This window comes from Podarcis cretensis (assembly GCF_951804945.1).
Source record: "Podarcis cretensis genome assembly, chromosome: 18".
Taxonomy (NCBI): domain Eukaryota; kingdom Metazoa; phylum Chordata; class Lepidosauria; order Squamata; family Lacertidae; genus Podarcis; species Podarcis cretensis.
The window spans coordinates 10,014,200-10,026,387 of record NC_137188.1 but is presented as its reverse complement, the minus strand read 5'-3'; the positions used below and the strand labels follow the sequence as shown (position 1 = coordinate 10,026,387).

The window sequence follows — 12,188 nt, the reverse complement described above, 5'->3', positions numbered from 1 at the left end:
CATTCGCTTCATAGGACGCACACACATTTCCCCTTACTTTTTAGGAGGGAAAAAGGGAGTCTCATAGAGCAAAAAATACGGTACATAAAGAGCCTGGCTGGGTCAAAGGAAGCATTTTGATTCAGCATCCTGGGCTTACAGTGGCCAACCCCCTCGGAGAAGTCCGCAAACAAGGCCTGAGAACAACAGCCCCTCTCCCCTCCTGCGTTTTCCAGCAGCTGCTACCCCAAAACATCCCTGCCTTGGGCAGTTGAGGTAGAAAATAAGTCATCAGACTTTCCAGAACTCCTGGGCTGACCTGGTCTCCATGTTGGCCTGAACTCCTCTAGGTGGCAAGGAGGGGAACTTGAATCTCCCGGTGAGCAAGAACGCCTTCCTTTTCAAAGGAAGGTTATTTGTGGAGCTTGCAAATTTCCATACTACAGGAGCTGGCTCAAAATGACTCTTGAGAAGGCATAGACAAACTCGGCCCTCCAGATGTTTTGGGACTACAACTCCCATCATCCCTGACCGCCGGTCCTGTTAGCTAGGGAGGATGGGAGTTGTAGTGCCGAAATATTTGGAGGGCCGAGTTTGCCTATGCCCGGGCATAGGGTCTCAAGGGTGAGGGTCTGCCCTGCTCCCCTCTCCCAATTAACTTCCATCTCTAGGGATCAAAGGAAGAAAAAGAAGTGGCTCAAGAGGAGGCGAGGGGCCTGGTTACCCCATGTGACGTCAAACAAATCAACCCCTGGGTCTTAGGCTGGGCCCTGAAATGATTGCACAGACTCTCAAGCAGGCATAGGCAAACTCAGCCCTCCAGATGTTTTGGGACTACAACTCCCATCATCCCTGACTGCTGGTCCTCTTAGCTTAGGGATAATGGGAGTTATAGTCCCAAAACATTTGGAGGGTTGAGTTTGCCTATGCCGGGCATAGGCTCTCGAGAGTGAGGGTCTGCCCTGCTCCCCTCTCCCAATTAACTTCCGTTGCCACGGATAAAAGGAAGAAAAAGAAGTGGCTCGAGAGGAGAGGGGCATGAATGAAATCAACCCCTGGGTCTTAGGCCCGGTCCTGAAATCTCAGCGTCTGGGATGCTCCAGGCCTGGCAACGTTGATCAGGAACAATAGGCCCCCAAGGGGAGGCGTAGCTGAAGGAGGAAAGGGAGATCCATCTCTGTCCAGGCAGAGGAAGGTCTTCGCTAGTGTTATGTACTGAGTTGAATATATACTCGGAGTCGAGAGTGGATTTCATGCTCTTTATCCAGCTCATAGTGGTGAGGAGGAATGGAAGTTCCCCCAGGATGTCTGCTTTATATACATTATTTACACAATGGGCCCCATGTGATTGGCTAATTCCAGGATTCACCTATAGGCCAATCAGGTTGCGGATTCACTTCCACCTGGAGCTGGATTGGGTAGCTCCTGTGGACGAATCAGACTGCTGCATTCTGGACCCTATTGTTCTAGGGCCAATCAGACTGCTGCATTTTGGATCCTGTTCAACTCAGTACATAACAGCTGGGCTTCAGAAAAGATCAGGGTGCAACGTTTGCTATTAGCCCCTTCATTCCCACTATTCAATGTGAACATTGCATTATTCATTCGTTAAAACAACATTCATTTCATTACCCGTTCATTCATGTGAATGTTGTTTTCCACGTTTTCCGGAGGTTTCTCCTCTCCCCTTCGATTTCAATTCCTTTGGTTGCTACAGCTTGCGGCAGTGGCCCTGAAACCAGTTTTGGTGGCTTGCCATCCCTGGTGTTGGCCGCCATTTTGTTTTCCCAGAATCCTCTGGGTACTCTGTACGGGCAGGAAAAATTCGACGTGGGAGGGGAGAGAGGAATGGGAAAAGCAGCCGCCCCACCTCTAACGGCAGGTCCTATCAGTGACCGGCATTTTTTCCTACTCCTGGGACGCCCCAGAAGGAAGGCAATGGATTGGCCCTCCCCAACGTTACTCTTCCTCAGAGTAAAAGGTAAAGGTAAAGGACCCTTGGATGGTTAAGTCCAGTCAAAGGCGACTATAGGGTTGCGGCGCTCATCTCGCTTTCAGGCCAAGGGAGCCGGCGTTTGTCCGCAGACAGCTTTCTGGGTCGTCTGGCCAGCAGGACTAAGCTGCTTCTGGCGCATGATGGAAACCGGAGCGCACGGAAATGCCGTTTACCTTCCCGCTGGAGTGGTACCTATTTATCTACTTGCGCCAGCGTGCTTTTGAACTACTAGGTTGGCAGGAGCTGGGACTGAGCAACGGCAGCTCACCCCATTGCAGGGATTCGAACCGCTGACCTTCTGATTGGCAAGCCCAAGACGGTAAGTGGTTTAGACCACAGCACAACCTTCCTCAGAGTATACCTGTTGAAACTGGTGGAAGTCTTCCACTGCCTGGGCATGCAATTGGGGACTGGAGTTGGAAAATGCAATAATAATAAGAATAATAAGAATAATAATAAGAAGAGTTTGGATTTGATATCCCGCTTTATCACTACCCGAAGGAGTCTCAAAGCGGCTAACATTCTCCTTTCCCTTCCTCCCCCACAACAAACACTCTGTGAGGTGAGTGGGGCTGAGAGACTTCAGAGAAGTGTGACTGGCCCAAGGTCACCCAGCAGCTGCAGGTGGAGGAGCGGAGACGCGAACCTGGTTCACCAGATTACGAGACTACCGCTGTTAGCCACTACACCACTAATAATAATAAATTTATTATTTATACCCCGCCCATCTGGCTGGGTTTCCCAAGGGCGGCTTTCAACAGAATATTAAAATACAAGAATCTATTAAACATTAACAGCTTCCCTAAACAGGGCCGCCTTCAGATGTCTTCTAAAAGTCTGGCAGTTGTTGTTCTCTTTGACATCTGGTGAGAGGGTGTTTCACAGGGTGGGCGCCACCACCGAGAAGGCCCTCTGCCTGGTTCCCTGTAGCTTTGCTTCTCGCAGTGAGGGAACCACCAGAAGGCCCTCGGAGCTGGACCTCAGTGTCCGGGCTGGACGATGGGGGTGGGGACGCTCCTTCAGGTATACTGGACCGAGGCCACTGAGCGGCACCATCCTTTCTTGACAAACCCAACCTGGTGTTCTCTAGATGTCTTGACCTCTGACTCCCACCAGCCCACCAGCCCCCATTTATCATTAGGCCTCTCTGGTTCCCGTGCTTAACGACCCTCCAGAGGGAAGCTTGTTTGATCACTTATTCTTGAGGGCGTTTGGCCAAACCACATCTGTTCCAGGAGGCTTTTAGCTAATTGCTCATTCGCCTTCCCTCCTCCGAGTGCTCCACCGTGATCGATGTTTTCGGATAGTTGACCTTTGGTCATTTTATAGCTGGCGGGCGAAATCCGGGGTGTAGAATGAGCAAGCACCCCTTTGTTCAACAGGGCTTCTTTCTCGCCTCCAGCGCACCACGAACCCCTCAAATCCGTCTCAGACGTCTGGAGCAGATTGGGGAGGGTTGGACAAAGGAACTGGAGCCCTGAAACCAGAGGTTCTGTTGTTGCTGGTGGAAGCGCCTAGTGAGAGGCAGTGTGGTGGAGCAGTTAGAGCATGGGTCAGCAAACTTTTTCAGCAGGGGGCTGGTCCACTGTCCCTCAGAACTTGGGGGGGCCGGACTATATGTTTTTTTTGGGGGGAAATGAACAAATTCCTATGCCCCACAAACAACCCAGAGATGCATTTTAAATCAAAGGGCACATTCTACTCATGTAAAAACACACAGATTCCCGGACCATCCGTAGGCCGGATTGAGAAGGCAATTGGGCCAGATCTGGCCCCCGGGCCTTAGTTTGCCTACCCATGGATTAGAGCAACGGACTAGGACCTGCGAGGCCAGGACAAGTCCTGTCTTGGTCCTGAAGTTCACTGGACGACCTTGCGGACCAGTCACTGCCTCTCAGCCTAACCTACCTCACAGGGTTGTTGTTGATGAAATTTATTATGGTCAGAGACGAGCTTGTGAAACACAAATGGATCTACAATCCCAATAGCAAAACAAACATTTAAAACTATATACAACAATGGATTTTAAGTTTTAAAATGCCATAGGCATAAAGTAAAGGTAAAGGGACCCCTGTCCTTTAGGTCCAGTCGTGACCGACTCTGGGGTTGCGGCGCTCATCTCACTTTATTGGCCGAGGGAGCCGGCGTACAGCTTCCGGGTCATGTGGCCAGCAGGACTAAGCCGCTTCTGGTGAACCAGAGCAGCTCACGGAAATGCTGTGTGGTACCTATTTATCTACTTATCTTCCCGACGGAGCGGTGCCTATTTATCTACTTGCACTTTGATGTGCTTTAGAACTGCTAGGTGGGCAGGAGCAGGGACCGAGCAACGGGAGCACACCCCGTCATTGCGGGGATTCGAACCGCCAACCTTCTGATGGGCAAGTCCTAGGCTCTGTGGTTTAACCCACAGCGCCCCCTGCGTCCCCAAGAGCACAAAAACTTTAAGATAGACAACTGTAGAGAAATAACCCAGAGTTGCCCGTGGATATGAGTTTGGGAATTTTCCTAACAAACTAGATTGAATCGGGGTGGTGGTCTGTGCCTACAGATCTATGCGCAGAATCTGGCGACAATCCGGGTCGTCTTGCGTTCTTTGCCTAACCAGAGAAGATCAAATTTTTGCTTTACTGGGAGGTCAGCAAGCCTCACCAGCAGGGGGTCAATGGTTTCTCTACGCGCCTCATCGTAAAAGGGACATCTAAAAAATATGTATTCGGACAGGCTCAAATTCTCTGGTACCTCACAGGGTTGTTGCTGAGACTGAATGAGGAGTGGAGAAGCATCTACATGCCCCCATTGAGCTACAGTGGTGCCCCACAAGACGAACGCCTCGCAAGACGGAAAACCCGCTAGACGAAAGGGTTTTCCGTTTTGGAGGCGCTTCACAAGACGAATTTCCCTATGGGCTTGCTTTGCAAGACGATGATGTCTTGCGAGTTCCTGCGGGTTTCCCCCCCTTTCCCCCCCTTTTCCTAAGCCGCTAAGCCGCTTAACAGCTGATCGCTAAAAGCCGCTAAACCGCTAATAGCGCTAATCCGCTAATCTGTCAATGGGCTTGCTTCGCAAGACGAAGAAACCACTATACGAAGAGCCTCACGGAACAGATTAATTTCGTCTTGCGAGGCACCACTGTATTTGCAGAGAAAAAGGAGGGAATCCATCCAATCTTTTTGCTCAAGGAAGCCAACATTTGTGGGAGGGGTGGGTTGGGTTATTGGTTTGGTTTTTCCGTTCTTGTTTTTATTATGCATTTTGTGTTTACATTTTGTATTTTCATGTTGACAACTGCACCGCGACCTTTGGATTTAATGCAGATTTAATAAATAAAAATGATAAACCGAAATAATAAAACAATGAACATAACAGGATCTCACCCTGTTATGTTTCCATGAATTGTACGGTGTTCTTCGCCCGAAATCCACTTCCAGTAAACCCGTGGGGAAAAAAGGTGAACTATATGTTTTAAATGATAGTGTACAGAAATGCAGAATGATTGTAATAGCAGTGCGTAATAACCATGATCCTGAAAGATCATAATATGCAGGTTCAGTTCTGGCTGAATATGGTACTATTGCCCTAGTAGGAATGGTTTTTGTCATTTGGTTTATTGACTAAGGGGTGGGTGGGCAATGCTTCAGAAATATCCTGCGTGCTTCAGACAGGAGCTCACTTTCCTTGGTCACTCTGAAGTGACCTTAGCTCCCTTTGGCCAGAAGCTAAAGTGTAGCCTTATTAGACTTTACCAATTGGTGGGCTCTGCGTTGCTCCCGGACGGGAGGAAGGAAGTCAAATGACACCGAGGGTTGGTTCAGAGAAAGAGTTCTTTATTTCTGCTCTCCGGAGCAGCAGAAAGGCACTTGCGTGGTGAGTCCACAGCAAGTCCAAAGAAATGAGAAATTTCATGCAGTATATATATCCCTCCAGGCACCCTCTCCCCCCTTCCCCAGGAATCCAACCACGTCAGCCTATACGCGCAGGTTGACATGACATATGTCCCTGCTCCGGTATTCTTAACCATAAAAGGGTATTCCTTCCTGTACTTCTGACCATAAAAGGGTATTCCTGTTCCTACTCTTATCTTGGAGCAAGAGGTCACCAACTCCAAGAACACACTCTGGTGGTGTTCCTGGACTAGGTCTGTGCGTCTTTGTGGTCAGGACGTAAGATAAGGCACAGACGTGTCATCCCTGTTCCACTTTGGAACGGACAAGGCCATCCGTCATTACCAGCCTTCATAGACTGATAAAGGAGAGAGCTTTGAGCACTTGTTTATACAGCTGGGTTTTGGCTCAAAGGGGGGGGGGGGTTTGAGTCAGTTTCAAACTGACTGCACAGAAACCCATTCCTTCAAAAGAGAGCCTCACATTGGTTCAGTCCCCAAAGCTTTGGATTGGCTACTGAGGAATACTTATTTATTTCTTGCATTTGTTATATCCTACCTTTTTTCTCCAAGAAATTCACGATGCCGTACAAAGTTCTTTCCCCTCCTCATTTAACCCCCACAACAACCCTGTGAGGGAGATTAGTGCTGAGAGGTTGCCCAGTGAGCTTCGAACCCTAGTCTCATTAAACCCCGATATATGTTTAGTTAATAATCTTTTAGTGCTCTGTAACCTTGAAATTATTTTTTAAAACCAAGTTAGTTCACTTTCCTTCCGCTATAATTTAACAAACAACTTAATTGAAAATATTCGAACCATTGAGTTCAATTATCGTGGAATCTTTTACCAATTTCTGTATACTGGGGGGAAAAATGAGCGTTTCTTTTAAATGGAAAAAAATGATATTACACTGAATACAATACTTCCCCCATGCTACCAAATTTCTCAACCTTTGCACGTACAGTTGTACCTTGGCTGACGAATGGAATTCGTTCCGGAAGGCCAACACTTTAAGGCCAACCCTCTAACCACCAGACCACACTTGCTTGCTGCTTAACATTTTGGCAGAAGTGGATGAAATTTGCAGGCAGAGCCACCTCCTTTTAGAGTGGTTGAAGCCGTCTGACTTTCAGATAATAAAGAGGTGCAGGGTTAGGAATCCAAGAAGCTGCCTTGTACAGAGTCAGACCATTGTTGTTGTTGTTATTTAGTCGTGTCCACCTCTTCGTGACCCCCTGGACCAGAGCACGCCAGGCACTCCTGTCTTCCACTGCCTCCGGCAGTTTAGTCAAACTCGTGCTGGTCGCTTCAAGAACACTGTCCCACCATCTCATCCTCTGCCGTCCCCTTCTCCTTGTGCCCTCCATCTTTCCCAACATCAGGGTCTTTTCCAGCGAGTCTTCTCTTCTCATGAGGAGGCCAAAGTCTTGGAGCCTCAGCTTCAGGATCTGTCCTTCCAGTGAGCACTCAGGGCTGATTTCCTTCAGAATGGAGAGGTTGGATCTTCTTGCAGTCCATGGGACTCTCAAGAGTCTCCTCCACCACCAGAATTCAAATGCATCCATTCTTCGGCGATTAGCCTTCTTTATGGTCCAGCTTTGTGGTCAGACCACTGGGTCTTCCTAACTCAGTATTGTCTACAGTGACAGAGAGCACTCTCTGAGGTTTCAGACAGGGACTCGCTTTGCCCATCCCACTTGGAAATGCTGGGGTTTTAATGTGAGACCTTCCGCATATAAAGTAGCAGCTGCTGTACTGCTTTGGTGTGGTCCTTTTCTCTAAATGTAAAGTAAAATTCTAGTCCTCATGGTTCTGCATTGGAGAGGCCAGGGATCCAGCATGGAACCTTCTGCATGGAAAACAGAAGCGACAGCCTTTCCCCAATGGGATTTTGCCAGAGCCTTTAAAATTTGTGTGTGAATGTTGCTTTTTTCCAAAAGTGATTACCTGTGGGTTTGTGGACAATTGGACTACAGTAGTACCTTGGATGGGACGTGGGTAGCACTGTGGGTTAAACCACAGAGTCTAGGACTTGCCAATCAGAAGGTCGGCAGTTCGAATCTCCGCAATGACGGGGTGAGCTCCCGTTGCTCGGTCCCTGCTCCTGCCCACCTAGCAGTTCGAAAGCACGTCAAAGTGCAAGTAGATAAATAGGCACCGCTCTGGTGGGAAGGTAAACGGCATTTCCGTGCGCTGCTCTGGTTCGCCAGAAGTGGCTCAGTCCTGCTGGCCACATGACCTGGAAGCTGTACTCCGGCTCCCTCGGCCAATAAAGCGAGATGAGCGCCGCAACCCCAGAGTCAGTCACGACTGGACCTAATGGTCAGGGGTCCCTTTGCCTTTACCTTTAGTACCTTGGATCCCCAAAGCCTTGCAAGTTGAAGCTGCGCATTGGTTTCTGAGTGTTTTGGAAGTTGAACGGACTTCCAGAATGGATTCCATTCGTCAGCCAAGGTATGACTGTACGTGCAAAGAAGGTTGAGAAATTTGGTAGCATGGGGAAGTGTTGTATTCAGTATAATATCATTTTTTCCATTTAAAAGAAACACTCATTTTTTTTTCAGTATACAGAAATTGGTAAAAGATTCCACGATAATTGAATTCAATGGTTCGAATATTTTCAATTAAGTTGTTTGTTAAATTATAGCGGAAGGGAAGTGAATAGACAACTCACTTGGTTTTAAAAAATAATTTCATAGTTACAGAGCACTAAAAGATAATTAACTAAATATATATCGGGGTTTAATGATAGAAATGGGGAGGTGGTGGTTAAAAATCCAAGGTTTGAAAGCGAATTGGAATTGTTATTGTAGGATGGTGATTACCGCCAGTATATGGGAAGCTATTTTTGCAAATGAGCTTAAACTTCTCCATTTCTACCCCTTTGAGGAAAAATTGTTCTGCAGGTTTACATAATTGGTATTTAACTCCTTTCAAATTAAGCCAAATGAATAGGTTAATGTCAGAGCTCTGCTGCATCTGATTTTCATATATGGCTATATAAAAAGCCCAAAGTTATTGGAAGGGAATTGTTCAGATTCTTCGGAGGGCTGATAAGGCCATGCTGCTACCACCACTGTTAAGGTCTACCCCATGCAATGCTAGTGCAAAATGCAAAATCCATCGTATCTACGGGACCGCCTCTCCCTGTATGCTCCACAGAGAGCCTCAAGGTCCATAAATAGCAACACCCTAGTGGTCCCGGGCCCTAAGGAAGTTAGATTAGCTTCAACCAGAGCCAGGGCCTTTTCAACACTGGACCCAGCCTGGTGGAACGCTTTGTCTCATGAGACCAGGGCCCTGCGGGATCTGATTTCTTTCCAGAGGGCCTGTAAGACAGAGTTGTTGCACCTGGCCTTTGGCTTGGAGCCAATTTGATTCCCTCCCCCTCTTTCTTTTTTCTTTTTCCTTTCTCCTCCTGCGATGAGGCTGCATTTTAATATTTTAACGTTTCAATATTTTAATGATGTATTTTAATCTTGTTTTTAAGTTGTATTCATTCAACTTGTTTTTTTATTGTTGCTTGTCAGCCGCCCTGAGGCCGGCCTTGGCAGGGGAGGGCGGGGTATAAATAAAAATTATGATGATGATGATGATGATGATGATGATGATGATTTCATGGGTAACTTTGGAAGCAAGTCAATTCTTCCTGGGAGGGTGCCATCTGATGAGGTGGTGGAAGGTTGCCACAACATTTGCTCTGAAGGTGGAAGGGCTAGAAGCCAGTGGGAGGTGGGTTTGCAGGATGTCTCAGAGCCCCGGGACCCCCAAACCACCCGCCTTGTACCCTGGACGCCTCCCTTGAAAGGGTGAAAAAGCACACCAGCCCTACAGCTGCACCCTTATTTGTGGCCATGATCCATAGGGGGACACCATTGGGGAGGGTTGGTGGCACAAACAAGGCGAGCAGTGGTAAGGCTGCTTTGAGCAGGGCTCAGGCAAGGGGACGCAGGTGGCGTTGTGGGTTAAACCACAGAGCCCAGGGCTTGCCGATTGGAAGGTCGGCGGTTCAAATCCCCGCGACAGGGTGAGCTCCCGTTGCTCGGTCCCTGCTCCTGCCAACATAGCAGTTCGAAAGCACATCAAAGTGCAAGTAGATAAATAGGTACCACTGCAGCGGGAAGGTAAACGGTGTTTCCGTGCGTTGCTCTGGTTCTCCAGAAGCGGCTTAGTCCTGCTGGCCACATGACCCGGAAGCTGTACGCCGGCTCTCTCGGCCAATAAAGCGAGATGAGCGCCGCAACCCTAGAGTCGTCCGCGACTGGACCTAACGGTCAGGGGTCCCTTTACCTTTACCTACTCAAACTTTCCATGTTGGCGACACACTTTTTGGATGTGCATTAGTTCGCGAGACAGACAAGATGATCCTTGGGGTCTCTGCCAATTCTACAATTATATGAATTTATGAAACCCCCCGTTCCTGTTTCTGTGGGCAGAGACTTTCATAAAATCACAGAATCTTTAGAGCTGGAAGGGACCCGAGGGTAAACGGTGTTTCCGTGCGCTGGTCTGGTTTGCCAGAAGCGGCTTAGTCCTTCTGGCCACATGACCCAGAAGCTGTACGCCGGCTCCCTCGGCCAATAAAGCGAGATGAGTGCCGCAACCCCAGAGTTGGCCATGACTGGACCTAAAGGTCAGGGGTCCCTTTACCTCTAAGGCAAGGAGAAAACCTTGGAGGGAGGTCAAGGTGGAAGTTCAGCACCACGGACAGCACTCCAGCAGCTGAGTCCAGGTTGCCTCAGGAAGGCTCTTGAGCAGCTGAGACTGCTTTGTAGCAGGGCGATATAGTCACCGATAGGATGCCCCATCTGTCTGAGTGCAACCTGCTGGATCGTTAAAGGGCTGAGGTATTCTGTTGCACCTGCCAAACTCCTTCAGCATATTATTTATGTAAAAGAAGGGATTCTGGCAAGAGAAGTGATGCATCTCCAAACAAAACCCACTTAGACTTCTTTATTATGTGTCTCATGGAACTAGTGTGAGGGACACGAGTGGCGCTGCGGTCTAAACCACTGAGCCCCTTGGGCTTGCCAATCAAAAAGTTGGCGGTTTGAATCCCTGCGACGGAGTGAGTGAGCTCTGTCCCAGCTCCTGCCAACCTAGCAGTTCGAAAGCACGCCAGCGCAAGTAGATAAATAGGTACCTCTGCGGCGGGAAGGTAAACAGTGTTTCCGTGCGCTCTGGTTTCCGTCACGGTGTCCTGTTGTGCCAGAAGCGGTTTAGTCCTGCTGGCCACATGACCCGGAAGCTGTACGCCTGCTCTCTCGGCCAGTAAAGCGAGGTGAGCGCCGCAACCCCAGAGTCGGCCACGACTGAACCTAATGGTCAGGGGTCCCTTTACCTTTACCTTACCCATCTCCATTGCTGCTTCATTCTTGTGGCCAAAGTCTACAGGATTGCGTGTGTTTTTCAGCCCCCGGGAACTTGCGCTCCATAATCATTGTAACCGCGCCAAACAAAGAGTTGTTGTTTGAATGTATTTATATCCTGCCTTTCTTCCAAACTGGGATTCAAGGCAGCTCCCAGCGTTTACAAACACACAGAATAATGAAAACAAACTAGTTGGAAGTAATTTGGATACAGCAGGACACATTTAAAACCGGGAATGAAAATTAAAAGCAACATCACCTTAGTTTCCAAAGGCCTGTCTGAATAAGGATGTCTTTGCTTACCAGTGAAAGTATAACAAGGAGGGAACCAATCTGGCCTCTTGGGAGAGGGATTCCGCAATCGGGGGCTGCCACAGAAAAGGCCCTGTCTCTCGTGCCACCACCAACCGTGCCTCTGATGTTGATGAGACCGAGAGGAGGTGCTCACCCAAGGACCTTAGCACTTGGGCTGGCGCATGTTGTGCTCAGATTTAAAACAGAAATCCTACATGAATTAAAAAATGTGTTTCTTCCTCTGTCTTTCTCCCTCTTCAGCTGTTGTTTCTGCTAATGAGAATCAGCAGGGTAGAAGAGCTGGAAATAACGCAAATATATTTCACATCTGGCAACCGACGTATCCCTTTGGTTTCAGATAGTTTTTGTTGTTGTTTAGTCGTGTCCGCCTCTTGGTGACACCCTGGACCAGAGCACGCCAGGCACTCCTGTCTTCCACTGCCTCCTGCAGTTTGGTCAGACTCATGCTGGTAGCTTCGAGAACACTGTCCCACCATCTCGTCCTTTGCCGTCCCCTTCTCCTTGTGCCCTCCATCTTTCCCAGCATCAGGGTCTTTTCCAGGGAGTCTTCTCTTCTCATGGCCAAAGTCTTGGAGCCTCAGCTTCAGGATCTGTCCTTCCAGTGAGCACTCAGGGCTGATTTCCTTCCGAATGGAGAGGTTTGAT

General features: G+C 48.7%; 1 protein-coding gene across 2 annotated transcripts in view; it reads left to right on the top strand.

The window, feature by feature from the left end:
- Positions 1-12,188, top strand: part of SHC2 (SHC adaptor protein 2) — a 46,192-nt gene that overhangs the window by 17,674 nt on the left and 16,330 nt on the right. The window lies entirely within an intron of this gene.